This window comes from Sitophilus oryzae, unplaced genomic scaffold (genome assembly GCF_002938485.1).
Source record: "Sitophilus oryzae breed Bouriz unplaced genomic scaffold, Soryzae_2.0 scaffold_1307_pilon_pilon, whole genome shotgun sequence".
NCBI classification, from domain to species: Eukaryota; Metazoa; Arthropoda; class Insecta; order Coleoptera; family Curculionidae; genus Sitophilus; species Sitophilus oryzae.
In genome coordinates, this window is record NW_022145957.1 from 1,481,852 (window position 1) to 1,492,375 (window position 10,524).

Consider the following 10,524-nt stretch of genomic DNA (forward strand, 5'->3'; position numbering starts at 1 on the left):
CAGGAACGTGCATATGGGTCGTCACTGGAATATTTGCAAAAAAATATGTGCGCCACTAACTTTTTTCCCCTTATTCGCAAAAGTGTGGAGGTCATTTAATGAACTTTTAACCAGCCCATTAAAAGTTGTATCTTGATATTTTGTCCAATTCGATCTCCTCGATGATATAAACGCAATTTAATTAATTTATCTTAATCCAATAATTCTATTAAATTTAAAAAAAAACTTAATGTCATTAACTTCAATAGGACTTATTAAGCCTGGCAGAGATTGTAGGAACAGGAGAGTAGAGGTCCTTGGACTGCGTGACTGATTAAATCGGTGAAAACCTGGACACAAAGGCAGCAAGGGGAAATAAAATACTATTTGACCGAGTTTCTTAAGGTGCCCATTCACATACAGTTCGCCGGCAGTCCAGAACTGTCGAATTGCATATCGTCAGTTAAAATTTCTCCATATATATACAGGCTGTCGACAGGTCTGAATCTGCAGATTACTTAAATCTCACGGCAGACTGAAATGTATGGCGAAAAATCGACAGTTCTAATCTTACGTTCCCATCATTTGACAAGTTGTAAGTTTTGTACTATCAAGATGAGCGATTTCAGTAATAATACGATTTTTTAACCGATTTTATTGATTTCTATAGGCAATTTCCCTGTCTATAGAAAGTTAAAAGTAAAGTTTATTCAACAGACAGGAAAAGGCTAAAGCTTATGAAAAATTGCTGGAATTTTATAAAACTGTTGATACAAATACTACTAGACCTATTGATTCTGTAAAGAAAAAATAAACAATTTGCAAAGTGCTTTCCTAAAGAACTTAAAACGCGCGAAAGAACTATCAAAGCGTTGCACTAGTTCTTAATTTTCGCACTTCATATGAGATAATGTATCATGTTGTAACAACCAATCTTTCACCCAGAAATGCTTTTTTGTCTTTGTAATTGGCTCTTGAAGTAACAAAAGCACGAGAAGTGTATTTTTTGTATTTAAAAACATTTTTCACTTCAATATCAATCGATTAAAACTGATGACATGTTTGTGTGTGTGTGTAGTGAAAGCACAGTTTTTCTTAAAGTTCAAAAACTGACAGTCCCAAAAATGAAGATCGCATCATTCGACGTAACTACATTGTGTGTGGCCTGACAAACTTAGATCTTCAGTTCAGACCGTACAGTCCTAGAACCGCCGGCGAACTGTAATAGAATGATAAACTTTAGCGGCTACTACGACTATTTTCTGTCATACTTAGAAAAAATGAGAAAGGTAGCATCACCAGTATGCCTTTACTGCGAAGGTTATGACGACGCAGAACACATACGTTTTTTTACATGCGACAGGTGGAACATATGCAGAAGGAACATCGAGGAGGAAATGGAAGAACAATCCCATATAGCACGTCCAAATGAAATTACATTTCTACAAGGGAGACACATAAGAAACAACATATGTTAAAGTGAGCCTAAGTCTTCATCTAGTTCTAACATATACATATGAGATACACGCAGATTTATATTGATAGAATTGTGTGATACAGTGTTTACTAGTTGTATACCTTATGCACTCAAGATTCTAAAAAGTTTTTTGTAACGTAACAAATAATTATTAAAATGATGAAATCTGACGTCGGTATATGAGACATACAATGTATAAGTCATATGTATGTGTGATACTTCGTATCATATTTGTGCCTATAGTACACACCTTGTAAAAATGTGACGTATACACATAATATAAATATCTATATAGACACTTTGTAATAGTGTACTGTTGTGTCTACATTCTAGCATGAAATGAAGGTGTGCGCATGCGCGGATAGCCTCAGCGTAGATACACCGACCAAGTGTATCTTATGTGTCCTCTCTCCTTTCTCCTTTCTAGGAGTGGTATGTGTTTAGCAGCCATTATTGTTTTATCATTCGGAAGCTCTATATAAATGTTCTGTTTGTGTGTAATTTAAAAGAGATTTTAAGGTAAGTACAAGTTTTTAATTACCTTGTTACACCTTCCTAAGAGAAAATTAATATTATAGCAGCGACTCTTCCCTTACTCGATACCCAATTTACCAAATTTTGACTCCAATGAATGAAAACTCCAAATATTCTCGTATAATGAGCTGAGTTAGCTCTGCAATATAATTTTTTTTAATTTGGAAATAATAAAAATCTAAATGGACCAGAGAAAGAAAGATTTAAACACTTCAAAGAACTTCTTACACTGATATTCGGTAAGTTATTGATGGATAAATATACAGATATGTTTAATATTCAATAATCAGTTTCATATAAAATTTAAGGGTGAGATTGTTAATCTGGAAATAAAATACAACAAAGTCCAACAGAGTGCTCGATGAATGAGTATGCTAATAAACCAACTGCTTGGAGGGAAAAGAGGAGAAAAAAATGACTAAACGAGGTCCATCAAATCGTGGCGATATACCAATATTTACCATTTTAGTATGTTGTTATACTAGGTACTTATATTTTTAATACATTTTGATACAAATTCTGTTCTTTTACAGTGTTTTCTTACTTCTGGTTTCTGCAGTGTAAATAATTATTATTATTGTGTTATTTGCGCTATTGCGTTCCATGATATAAAGAAATATAAGAATTTTATTTTTTAACCTCTTAATCCATTTTATGGAAGAAAAATGGTACATTTAATACAAAACAAAAATGGAACAATTTTAGGGCTACTTCTCTTGAACTTACGATCGAGATACTTTTGGAAAATACAAAGTTTTGCCTTCCTAATTTTCGCTCTAAAAAGATATAATTGGTCATCATTGAATAAATATTTCTTAAAAAGAACGAAAAGTTAGGCATCAAAACTTGTATTCTTTCCTAAATTCGTTCATAAGAAGTAGTTTTATCTAGCACAAGATGTATATACGAAGCAAAATACATACGTATAAACGCGGTAGTCACAACTGCAATATGTAAACATAGTTTAAACGTAATACACAAGCACTGTGTATCCTACGGCACACTGTGTATCCCTTACTTTGTGTATACGTAAATGCTATACTGTGGCTACATTGTGAGGCGGACATTTAACCTTTGCGCATACGTGTTGAACTACAATGTGTAAACGTAGCATATTTACATCGGGGGACTTGTGTTACCCTGTGTCTACATCTAATAATGTAAACACATCGTAAATGTGATTTAATGTGCTGTATGGGATGAATCATCCCTTAATAACATCGTGCAAAAAATGCAACAGAGTTAAGAAAATTGGAATCGCAAAAGAAGGTATGTGGAAAAAATACTGAGGGAAAAGAAGAATGACTTGGACAATCGTTGATACTATAAACGAAAGCGAGCCCGAGGGCGATAAAAACGGACTTAGTCTCGAAGTAATGGATTAAACGGTCCCGAACTAGAGTCCAAGACGTAAAAGGAGGTGTTTTTAGTCCTTACCAAAATGTTAAAATGTTAAATAAGTACTCATTGATATCTTATCGAAAAAATAAAAAAAAGTTTCCATAAACATGGGTGCGGAAATGCATAGTTTTAATAGGCCTAAAAAATAGGCCTTTTTTAATTATCTTAAATACCATTATTTTTTGGAGGAATTTGCAAAGTAGCACTATACATCAGTGTGATAAATTTTAATAAAATTTAGTAGATAGTAGTATAATACATTAAATAGATAATTTATAATTTTATTTTAATTTTATTAATTGTGTAAATAAAATTGCGTATCTCATTGAAAAGATCAAAATGGACAAAATATCAAGATACAACTTTTAATCGGCATTAAATGGCCTACACACCTTTGCTAATAAGAGAAAAAATTATAATAAATAGAAAAAAATGAAAACCTTAATCTCCTGTAGCTACTATAAAGCAGAATCACGTATGAAGTTACGTGGAAAAATGATATGAAAAATAAATCTTATTTTTACGTAAGGATTCTCCCCACGAGAGACGGCACATATTTTTTGAAACACTCTGTATATGGTACTAGTTTTTAAGATATATTGTGGTTTTTGTAAAACACTACAATGAAGCACAATTTTAATAAGAGTACTGAGACAATACATTTTTAATTACTTTTTGCCGCTTCTTGCAGATTCTATTCCTATAGCCTCACTCCTTCTTCTTCTTGTTTGACCATTCGCAGTTTCTATATCAGGTCTAAAATAAATCGGTTGTGGAACTGTCAAACTATCTGTCCGCAAACGTGAATGCATATCTGTATTAGAAATACTAAATTATAAATTTTTAATAACAATATAATATCTACAACTGAGACGATGTATTCTCTCAGAAGTAAAGTTTCTGTGTATCTAAGTATAGAAAAATTCCAACCAACCCACAGATTATTTCTAATATCGGATACTGTCATTTTTTTGTATTGTGTTAGTGTATAACAGGTAGCTGGTATTAGAAAGTTTATAAAATATATACTGGGTTTTAATAGCACAGGTAATCAATCATAATTTGGAGACAGGCTGGACATTTACGGGAATGTAGCACATTAAAAATAAATTTACCTTAAAATAGATAAAATAAATAGTCCTGAAATTATTGTTAAGGTCGCTAGAAAATACTTCCTAGTGCCTGCTAGTATATTTATAGCTCAGGGAGACTTAACAACCTTACTAGAAGGTGCTAAATTTAAACTCATTAGATTCTAACATAAAATTATTATAATATAACTATAAATTTATAGAAGTACTTTACATCTATTTTGATGATAATCTTTTTCATCATTAATTTATATGATTTTTATCATTAATTTATATGTTTTTATTATTGATAAGTCACAAAATGTAATAAATCTAACAATATTCTCTATATTTAAGTTAATTTTTTTATTAATAAAAGAAATGACCATCACATACCAAAAAATTATGAACTGTTTTTGTATATAGTAATATTATATCCTCGCCTTCCACCCAAAGTTTCATAACTAACATTTTGAAAACTTTTACAGTAGAGCAGAAAAGCGACTTTAATGTGATCTAACAAACTCTTATGCTGTAGCAGACAAAATAAATGGCATATCTAATAAAAGTTAATTCTTAGATCGCACTAAATGACATTTTTTTCGCTATGCTGTAAAATTTTCAAAATTTCAGTTACGACACTGTGTGGAAGGCAACAATATATTCACTCTAATATTATAAATTTCAATCATAGATTATACAATTCCTATTTTCTTTCTAAATAAGACAATAACCAAAATTTTAAATCAAGACAGCTTTAGTTTTAGAAATGTTGAGACTCAGGTCATTTGATATAATCCTATGAAGTGCCGTGACGTCCTTGTTGCTCCAAGTGAAGCTAGTGTCGTCCGCAAAAGAACATATTTTACCACTGCTGTTTATGTTAGCAATGTCGTTAATAAAAAAAAGAAACAAAATAGGGCCTAGTACTGAGCCTTGAGGTACTCCACATTCTATTGGCTTGCTAGAAGACAACGTGGTATTAAGACAACGTCACAAGTTGACTTCTGTTGCTCAGGTACGACTTAAACCATTCGAGAGATGTTCCCCTGTACCCATAGTGCTGCAGTTTATTAATTAGGATCTTATGATTTACACAGTCGAGCGCCTTAGCAAAATCACAGAAAATTGTTGCTGTAGAGTGATGATGATTTAGGCTGGAGTAAACTTTATTAAGGAGGGAAAACAAAGCGTCATTTGTGGACTTGTTGCTTAGAAATCCAAATTGATGTTCAGTAAGTATTATGTACTTAAACAGAAAATATGCCAGCCTTCTTTTAACCAACCTTTCTATGATAGCGTTGGAAGGAGTGCAATTGGGCGATAGTTAGAAGCTTGATCTTTGTCTCCTCCTTTATGCAGAGGAATGATTATTGCCGTCTTAAGACATTTTGGAAAAATACTATTTTGGAATGACGTTTATTAAAGTAGTTAGGTGATTCAGAGTACCTTCTAGCAGATTCAAAGACATTTTTAAAGTTAGCCCTTCGGTCCCAGATGAGGATTTATTTTTAATGGTATTAATTGTACTGCGAAGTTTTTCTAAAACTACGGACGAAAAAAAGAAACTGTGTAAGTTTACATTATCATTAGAGAGATATGAAAGTGGATCATGAAAAGGACATATGGTATTAGTTAAATTTTTGGCTACATTTACAGAGTAATCGTTAAGGTTCTCAGGTGAGGTAGAGATATTGCTATATGAAGAAGCTTTGTTTCTCAAATATAAACATTCTTATGTGTCTCATGGGTCTTATGTGCCTCAGCTTATACTTGCGTAAAATAAGTTAGTCGCGTTCTTGCGTTTCAAGAAATATATAATATTAATAAATAATATTATTATTTCTTACTAAAAGAATTTAGCTTGTTCCATAAATGCATACGAAAAAAATAAATCAGCCTATAAACAAATGTAAATTATAATTCATTTTGAAAAAGTATTTAAAATATTAAAAAAAAATATTTTTATATCATTCAATTTAATTAATTTCTAGAAATGTAGGTTTTCAATTTGCTAGTTTTTTTGTGTTATCGTTACATTATTAGGTCGTATTTATTACACCAAACATTTAGTATCTAATAATACGTTGACATATAATTTTAAGTAGTATATAAGAGCTTTGATACTATCATATTACACTAATTATTTTTTCGCAAAAGTATAAAGCACACGTCCTCATTTGCAAATTATATTTTCCATATTTTTCTAAAATAGATACGCTAAATCGACAATTATTTTTCTCGTGTATATGTAATTACTAAAATGAAAAGGTCTACACAATTTCAGCTTAAAAAATTATTTATGAAAAATGCAGCGGCGGCGCCCAAAACTTTTTATTCTCTATTAGCTTATATAAAATTATTTGTTCCTCTTTTTCATTAGAATTTATTTAAGTAGTTTAATATTTTTAATTTTTTTAAGACAAATAATGAATACTAAATTCTAAAAATATATAATTAATAACAATTACATACTTATTATCGCAACAAAATCACTTGGCTTCTAATATCCAATGGCTATCAGCAAGAGTAAATCTGACTTGGGGACTGATTTTTTCTAGCGAACTTCTTATACAAATTATCTGTATATGTTTTTATTGTATGTATGTAAATCTTTTTATGATGTAAATACTAAAGATGTGCCATAAATACATTATTTTTTCCATAACAACTGTTAAAATTGCCTTATATCTATCAAAAATAGTAGATAAAATGGTTTGGTTAGGTTAGGGTAGATTAAACGATATTTTAACAGCGGAGGATAAGTTAAAAACTTTATTTCTTCTCGCACGTTTTCTAATTGCTTCTATTTTTGAAAATGTTTGTATTCCTTTTCATAAGTTATTCGGGATTTAAATGGAAGTAGTTTGGATATGGCGTTTATCGCCTCAGCCTGAATATCTGTTGGTAATTTACTTATTTCGTTTTGAGCCATTTCTGGCTCCAATTCAATCAGCAATCGACACGAAAGAGAATTAAAAAATATTGACTCAAAACTGACAACTAAAGAGACAGCTTTATTTATTTATCAAATTACATAGAAACTAACGCCAACCCAGCACAATATTTTTTCTACTCGTAATAAATTCCTTGAAATAATGATTTCTGAATATATGTTTTACACATGACGATAAAATTGCATTAGCGTCTCCCGAAATTAATTCACTCTCTTTGTAAAAGACAATTATTATACAAAATTAATAAGGTGGAACTGAAGAATGTAATCTAGAGATAAGTCACAAAATAATAATAAACCTCACAATATTGTGTTTTTTTTTATTAGTAAAAGAAATGCCAATCATAGACTAAAAAATTATGAATTATTATAGTAATAGACAGTTAAAGCATGGCACAACGTAGAAACTTACGGTACGGATGTGGATATGTCATTGCGCAAACGGGAGTTAAAGCAAGTAATTTGACGTTACTTAACGTAACCAAACACATTTCTGTATGTGTAGTGAAACGCTTTTTAACTTAAAAACTAAAAATTATATTTTTATTCCAATCCTCATCAAATTTATAAAAATAATATCGAAAGATAAAAAAACATTAATGGGAGTTATATTATAGGAAGTACCCACTCTTAAAAACTTAAAATGTGTACTACTAATAAAAAACATTAGAAAACAGGGACACTTTTTAACTTTTGTTTATAGGATATGTTTACTTAAATTAGATTCCATTCTTATAAAATTCTCATATGGATTTATGTACATTTTATGAGTTTTTCTTTAATATTGTCATTGTCTATATTCATAATCAAGGATATTATCAAATGATTAATTTATTATATTAAAATAGGCCTATTTCTTGTCCCACAAACCCATACACTTCTGTGAGGTATTAAAACGGATTTTTGTCGGTTTGAATTTGTACGTTCGGTATCAATCGGGTGAAATCGAAACTCATTCGGCTCCTTACGTTAGTATTTTGTACGTACGTAAAGACACGCAAAGATACGTATCACGTATCCGTAAACGCAAGTGAATTTCTCACTGGGCGAGCCCAGTACATGTCAAACGATACGTTTACGTCTACGTCTTTGGTCGTGCTTTAACTGTCTAATATTACATATTCAGAGGCATATGCCTGAAACGTTTACTAACATTATAATTGTTCATCATAGTTTATACAATTCTTATTTTTTGTATAAATAAGGTAATAATCAAAATTTGGATAATTGTCTAAATACATTCTAATAAGTTGACGGATTTACTTACTTAAGAGCCAATTAAATGAATTTATGCATAACACACAGTATCCTTATGAAAGTAAATAACCTTGTGTGTCTGAATTAATATATAGGCCATAGCAACCACAAAAAATCTAATATAATCTAATCTACGATTAATTTTTACTTGCTCTTTAAACGAACGACTTCGTCTACTGCCAGAACTAATTGAACAGGGCCAATTATTTGTGGCTCTTGTGCCTAGTGGGAGTCCCTTCTGGTACTTTAGCTGGGTCTGAGGAGTGCTGTCTTGTCCCCGAATGTGTCGTGCCCAGGGAACTGCATCAAGACGAATAACGATGCCGTATGGACCCTCATACCAGGCACCCTCTATTGTCTGTGGTCATGTCTCACGGGCAGAGAGTGTGGGAGTCTTGGCTTAACCGTCTAGACTAAGAGGATACAACCGCTACGAATGACTGGTCCCGCCATTTTTGGACCCCTTTGACCTGGGTCAGAAGTATGCATGGCTAGATAGAAGACTAGCCTTTTCTGGTCTCAATATTGTGTTTTTTTTATTAGTAAAAGAAATGCCAATCATAGACTAAAAAATTATGAATTATTATAGTAATAGACAGTTAAAGCATGGCACAACGTAGAAACTTACGGTACGGATGTGGATATGTCATCGCGCAAACGGGAGTTAAAGCAAGTAATTTGACGTTACGTAACGTAACCAAACACATTTCTGTATGTGTAGTGAAACGCTTTTTAACTTAAAAACTAAAAATTATATTTTTATTCCAATCCTCATCAAATTTATAAAAATAATATCGAAAGATAAAAAAACATTAATGGGAGTTATATTATAGGAAGTACCCACTCTTAAAAACTTAAAATGTGTACTACTAATAAAAAACATTAGAAAACAGGGACACTTTTTAACTTTTGTTTATAGGATATGTTTACTTAAATTAGATTCCATTCTTATAAAATTCTCATATGGATTTATGTACATTTTATGAGTTTTTCTTTAATATTGTCATTGTCTATATTCATAATCAAGGATATTATCAAATGATTAATTTATTATATTAAAATAGGCCTATTTCTTGTCCCACAAACCCATACACTTCTGTGAGGTATTAAAACGGATTTTTGTCGGTTTGAATTTGTACGTTCGGTATCAATCGGGTGAAATCGAAACTCATTCGGCTCCTTACGTTAGTATTTTGTACGTACGTAAAGACACGCAAAGATACGTATCACGTATCCGTAAACGCAAGTGAATTTCTCACTGGGCGAGCCCAGTACATGTCAAACGATACGTTTACGTCTACGTCTTTGGTCGTGCTTTAACTGTCTAATATTACATATTCAGAGGCATATGCCTGAAACGTTTACTAACATTATAATTGTTCATCATAGTTTATACAATTCTTATTTTTGTATAAATAAGGTAATAATCAAAATTTGGATAATTGTCTAAATACATTCTAATAAGTTGACGGATTTACTTACTTAAGAGCCAATTAAATGAATTTATGCATAACACACAGTATCCTTATGAAAGTAAATAACCTTGTGTGTCTGAATTAATATATAGGCCATAGCAACCACAAAAAATCTAATATAATCTAATCTACGATTAATTTTTACTTGCTCTTTAAACGAACGACTTCGTCTACTGCCAGAACTAATTGAACAGGGCCCAATTATTTGTGGCTCTTGTGCCTAGTGGGAGTCCCTTCTGGTACTTTAGCTGGATCTGAGGAGTGCTGTCTTGTCCCCGAATGTGTCGTGCCCAGGGAACTGCATCAAGACGAATAACGATGCCGTATGGACCCTCATACCAGGCACCCTCTATTGTCTGTGGTCATGTCTCACGG